General features: G+C 41.5%; 1 pseudogene across 1 annotated transcript; it reads right to left on the reverse strand.

Moving 5' to 3' along the window:
* Window positions 1-619: 619 nt before the first annotated feature.
* On the reverse strand, window positions 620-5,551 carry LOC144639765 (uncharacterized; annotated as a pseudogene). The gene is made up of 5 exons (XR_013568211.1): window positions 5,421-5,551; window positions 4,682-4,759; window positions 2,871-3,196; window positions 2,009-2,311; window positions 620-1,216 (listed from the first exon to the last, which is right to left on the reverse strand). The product of XR_013568211.1 is annotated as an uncharacterized LOC144639765 (transcript).
* Window positions 5,552-5,844: the final 293 nt, after the last annotated feature.

Genomic DNA, 5,844 nt, shown 5'->3' on the forward strand with positions numbered 1-5,844 from the left:
TAAGGTAAGGTAAGGGTAGGGTAGGGTAGGGTAGGGTAGGGTCGGGTAGGGTGAGGTAAGGTAGGGTAAGGTAAGGTAGGGTAGGGTAGGGTAGGGTAGAGGTGGGGTAGGGTCGGGTAGGGTAAGGTAAGGTAGGGTAAAGGTAAGGTAGGGTAGGGTAGGGTAGGGTAGGGTAGGGTAGGGTAAGGTAAGGTAAGGTAGGGTAAGGTACGGTAAGGTAAGGTAAGGTGAGGTAAGGTAAGGTAGGGTAGGGTAGGGTAGGGTAAGGTAAGGTAGGATAGGGTAGGGTAGGGTAGGAGGTAGGGTAGGGTAGGGTAGGGTAAGGTAAGGTAGGTAGGGTAGGGTAGGGTAGGGTAGGGTAGGGTAGGAGCAAGGTAAGGTGAGGTAAGGTAAGGTAGGGTAGGGTAGGGTAGGGTAAGGTGAGGTAAGGTATGAGTGAGGTAGGATAGGGTAGGGTAGGGGTAGGGTAGGAGTAGGGTAATTGTAGGGTAAGGTAGGATAAGGTAAGGTAAGGTTAAAAACATTGGTGCCCATTTATACACCTGGGTGGAGAGAATAATGTACCTGAGAACACATTAGCAATGTAATTGGCCCAGGGCTAGAAGGGCAGGGGGGGGGGGGGCACTCCATATATGAGCTATATAGGTATGTGCCGCTGTGATAGGTAGGGTTTTCAAGCAGTTTAGTCTGGGATAGGATATAGAAATCAGAGAGTTTTGGTCTAGAATAGGTATCATCTCCCAAAAAACTGATCAGTGGTATGAACAATTAAGTCCAGAATAGGAATAGAAACTTGGAGGAGAAGGCTTCCTAAAGGTAAATTAAATCATTGTGTCAACGTTGTCGACAGATGGTTTTCCATTTATAGTGATGCAGTCCTTAAAAGAAGCCAAGTCTGGGACAGGGTAGGGATTTTTGGTATCTAAGTCCAGTATAGGGTGGCAAAATCAGCTGGGAAGATGGTCTGGTATAGGTTAAGGGTTTAAGAGTCCCAGCAGCACACCCCCACCCAAAAATATACAGAGTGCCCCTGTTAAGCATGCTAACCATTAGGCCTCTGAACCTTACACAAAAGTATTGAATGAACAGCGTTACATTAAACAAATTTGCAAATGGGTGACATTTTCAATGCAAAACAACTGTCATAAAAATCATCAGATCGAACTCACCTTAGAACATCCAAAGAATCTACACTCTCATTATCTGAGTCTTCAGACTGCAAGAAAAAAATAATTAATCAGCTAATTATCTTATAAGACCAAAAAGATCATTTAATTATTCCCAGTGACATCAGAACATCTTTACATTATCAGACAGGTGACAGGAATAGACCCAAAATACAGTTGAATCCTGATAACTTCTAGAGCCTTGAAAGGAAAAGGAAAAAGGTTTGAGTTATCGGGGTTTTGTTTGAATTTTGGGGGGTAGGAATAGTAAGAAAATAGTGTGGAAGGGGCTTGAAAAAGGTTCGAGTTTGAAGGAGTTCGAGTTATTGAGGGTTCATCATAACACTATATTATTTTTTTTTTTATTAGTCAGATCACATTTTCAAAAAAAAATATAGTGATGTTGGAAAACAAAAACTTGGAGCTTGGCACTGAAATGTTAGGGGCACAGCCTTCCATTTAGTCAGAACAGGCGCAATTTTCACATTCAAAACCACAGGACTGACCAGTTCTGACTTATGGAAACCTCCTTTAGCTTCCTTTGGGCTTCTTTGCAGCCGTAGTTCTTTGGCTTGACTTCCAATGCCCGTGGGGGAGAAGAACATTGAATGACAAGTCCAAATGGCTGCAAATAAGGCTTCCGTAATCAGGGATGTACATGTAGCTAAGAAAACACTAACTAAAGCCAGCTTATCAACAAGCCCGGCTGGCTTTTTTGGCCTTAGCAGCTCTAAAAGTTTACCTAAATCTTTGTTTTCATGTGAAATTTCAGCCAGTTATAAGTTCTATTTCAGCTAACAACATCCCTGCGTAATTGTTAATATATTGATTTTTTCACTCACAAACTTCCTGGAACACTTTCCATCAATCACCCTCTCCACTCGCTGTTGGATACGATCAGATGCTCCAAGTGCAGCCCTCAGGTTGGGCGAGTATCGACTCTTGAAGCGCAGAACTGGGTCGCTGAAGTTTTTCCAGGAATTTGTTGAGACGTCAAGGTCATCCAGTGCATAACCTAGACTGCGAGATGGACTAGATGGTCGATAAGACTGCGACAGAGACCCTTCGTTGCTGTGGCTGAGCGGCTGTGAGCTCTGTGCCGAGTGGTCGAGGTTGATGGAAAATCTTCTGAGTATTTCCAGGCATTGTGATAGAATATACATTTAGTTGGAACAGAAGCTTTTTTTTATCTTGTCATCTCTGAAGTGCCAAAACTACAAACTGAAAACTTGGTTACACCTGACTAATGAAGTGGAGCAGGGGGCAGAGGGGGCATTTGCTCCCGCCAGGAAAACTAAATTAGGCTTGAGCCTATCCCTGTTTCTGTGGCATTAAGCAACTAGCGAGTATTGCTGGCACCAACTCCACCCTGGATGGGATGCTATTTCATTGCAGGATTACCCCCCAGCATTAGTTTGCTGGTATCTATTTATACACCTGGGTGGAGAGAGGCACACTGCAAGGCAGAAAAGTGTCTTGCCTAAGAACCCTGCTGCAGAGTGCTGTGGCCAGGGTCTATAACCCGGGCCGCTCGATCCGGAGTCCAGTGCACTAATCATTAGGCCACCACACCTACCAAATAGGGGTGCTGCTTAATCCATTGATCATTAATTATTTTCATTGAGTTTTGCAGGACAGAAAAGCAGTCTTTGCCCATCTTTAAAGGAGTGTTGATTGTGTGCATCACACATGCAGTGTATACCTGGTAATGGCTGCACACTAGATGTCCCGAGTCGGGATGGTGGGGTGGATGCGTGGCCTCCTGGTGGGTGACTTGGGATAGTGTCCTCCGGGGCTTTGGACGAGCAAAAGAACTAAAGTCATGATTTTCCAACAAATTCTCATCCTTGTGACGCACAAGAAATGGTTTCTTGTGATTCGGGTGAGTATCATCTGGTCTAGGTGTACTGGTTAGTTTGCGGCGTGATGAAGAGGGGGATCGTGACATACGGGTTATAGGCTGAGGGACTGATTGTTTGGCGGCTGGTGCTAAATGTGCTGTTTGTCAGGAGATCATCGACATCAGAGTCCTGGAATAAACAGCTTTTGTTTAGTGTTTGTTGTTTTTGTTGTAAGTTGTGGTTTGAGCATGCTTACGAGCAGAATTTTGCAGTCAGAAATGGCTGTCTAGAATATCTTACTAACTCGTGTTGACGGGTCGTCACGACCCGACTCGGATCGTCACCAGTTTTGACAACCCAGTGATCTGTATGGATCGTCACGATGTTGGCGACTCACCAATCCGTATGGATCAGGACATCACCACCATTGTCTACCTGACACAGTTTAGGTGTATTGGACATAGATATAATATAGCCAAGCAAAGTCATGTTCATGGCCGGTCCATTCACTCAGTAGCTGGCCCTTAATGAATCCCCTGAATATTAAACCACAACAGATGCATACTCATGTGCAATTGATTTGGACTGCATAGATTTTCTAGCTTTGTTATCAGTTCTTTGTTAATAAACACAGCAAGGTTATCAAGGTGTCAGTAAACAATGACTAGACATTTTACAGGTGAAAATTTTATAACTGTATTTGTAAATAAGTGATTTATGGGTGCAATGCGACGGTGCGATAATTTAGTTTCTAAACAGCCATTTACACAATTGATTGATGATCACAGAAAGGAGTGTGAACTGGTGTTATGTCGCCGGTCAAAGGCTCTTTAATAAACCACAGTGATATAGTAATTAAGAAATCTTGTGTTTAAATATGGATGTGCCACGCTTCGCCACTCCCTCACCATCAACTCGATAATAAATGTAAAGTGATTTACAGTTACGCATTAAAATGTCTTACGGTAAGACATTGGAAAAATTTTGCATACATTTTTAACAGTTTCTTATACGCTAACTTTTACAATTCATATTTGTGACTGAAATAAGTATCAGATTATTCAGACAACATTTACATAACTTGAGACAACTACATGGGTGAAATTCTGAGAATTTTTATAAGATATGTTTTTGTTGTTGTGTGTGTGGGGGACAATTTTAAGGAAATGTTATGAAAATGTTCTGTGTATATACACTTTTAGGGAAAAAAGAGGTCTAAACAACATGGACCTCTGTCGAGTGCATGTTCTGCAACAACAGAACAGATCTTTTTGGCATGAGCCTTGTGCATCTTTAATTCTCTTGTGAGCATGAAAATGAACATGGGATGGGGAGTGTTTTTTTATTTTTTGGTTACAAAAAACGGACAGCAGAGATGTACCCCACAAAATACTAAGCCGGCTCATCAACAAGCCCAGCTGGCTTTTCTGGCCTTGGCAGCTCTAAATGTTTACTGGAATCGTTGTTTTTGTGTGAAATTTTTCATACTCGAAACAGCAGAATTCACAAATTACGTGTCTTTTCTAGCTATTTTCAGGCATCACGGTATAATTTTTGCCCTATTTTCACACATCACAGACTAATTTTTGCCCTTTTGACTTGTCACGCATAAACCCTTTGCTACCCGCTTAAGAGACATCACCGGGACAGACCAAAAAATTAAAAATGACTTACTGAAGATACATAGTCCAATGGGTCTGGCACTTCCTTGATGGTTGTCTTTGTGGAAAACTCCAACCTCAATGGCTGGCCCTGCAGAATACAATTTCCTGATCAGTTATTTTTGTCAGTAATATTCAAGGAGGAGGATGAATAGGATTATGAATTCCAAATACAAGGATACGTGCTATTTTTTTGGCTAAATCTGTTAATCCACCACTATTTGACGTTCAAATCTGAATCTGCATTACTTGAAAACTTTGCGTCGTATAAGATTCACTACAATGGACAGTACCGGTAGATGTTGTTTGTATGTCATTTTTTTAAGAAGTCGTTTTCATTACTTGTTTTGCAACAATTCTGCCAATATATACCGACAAAGACCGACCAAAGCGATCCAAACTTTGTATAGTACCCACGATCCGAATTTCCTGACATGAACAGACTGCAAACCCGCAAGCCAAAATCCGCAATCCACTGTAATGTAATGTTTGTTGCAAAAGTCCACTATCTGTATGCTTTTTAAGTCCAAATCTGGTAATTCGTGAAGCTATCCACCCCCTTCTCTAAGCACGAATCAAACACATCAAAAAAAGATCTGAGTGGGTGTCTGTGTAAAACACCAACCTCAATGGCTGGGCCTTTGCTGAATACAATTTACTGGCCTGCTTATGCTTCTGTTCGTTGGATCTTAGTGTGAACACATCACAAAAAATATAGTTTACAAAGCTATGATCGACTCTGATATACTCACCGTTATTCTAATAGGGTTAAACAGAGATGTTTTGAAAAGGGTCACTTCACGTCCAGAGCCTGGATAAGGTGGCACTGCTGGATACAAAAAGTCCCTGGCATTGTTGGCATAGTGACCAATGACATAGCCATCTGCAAAAAAAAATCACAAAAAGGAAACATATAAATTACAATGCTCATTTCCAAAGTATCTAATTTCAGTTAAAAACTTCTGACTCTAAGTATTCATAAATTAAAGGTCTGAAACAGTACAACTTTCTCCTTGTGCATTGTTAGAGAAAAAAAATGCACCCGCTTGAGTACATATTTGATAAGTTATATAAGAAGGCAGGATTTTTTAAGAAAACAGTGTATGGGGAAGCACGAAGCACAGCCAAAAGGTTTTCACACTTCTTAAGTGTTCTTAAGAAAAAAACAATACATGT

This window comes from Oculina patagonica, unplaced genomic scaffold, assembly GCF_052425735.1.
Source record: "Oculina patagonica isolate OP01 unplaced genomic scaffold, crgOcupat unplaced1284, whole genome shotgun sequence".
Taxonomy (NCBI): domain Eukaryota; kingdom Metazoa; phylum Cnidaria; class Anthozoa; order Scleractinia; family Oculinidae; genus Oculina; species Oculina patagonica.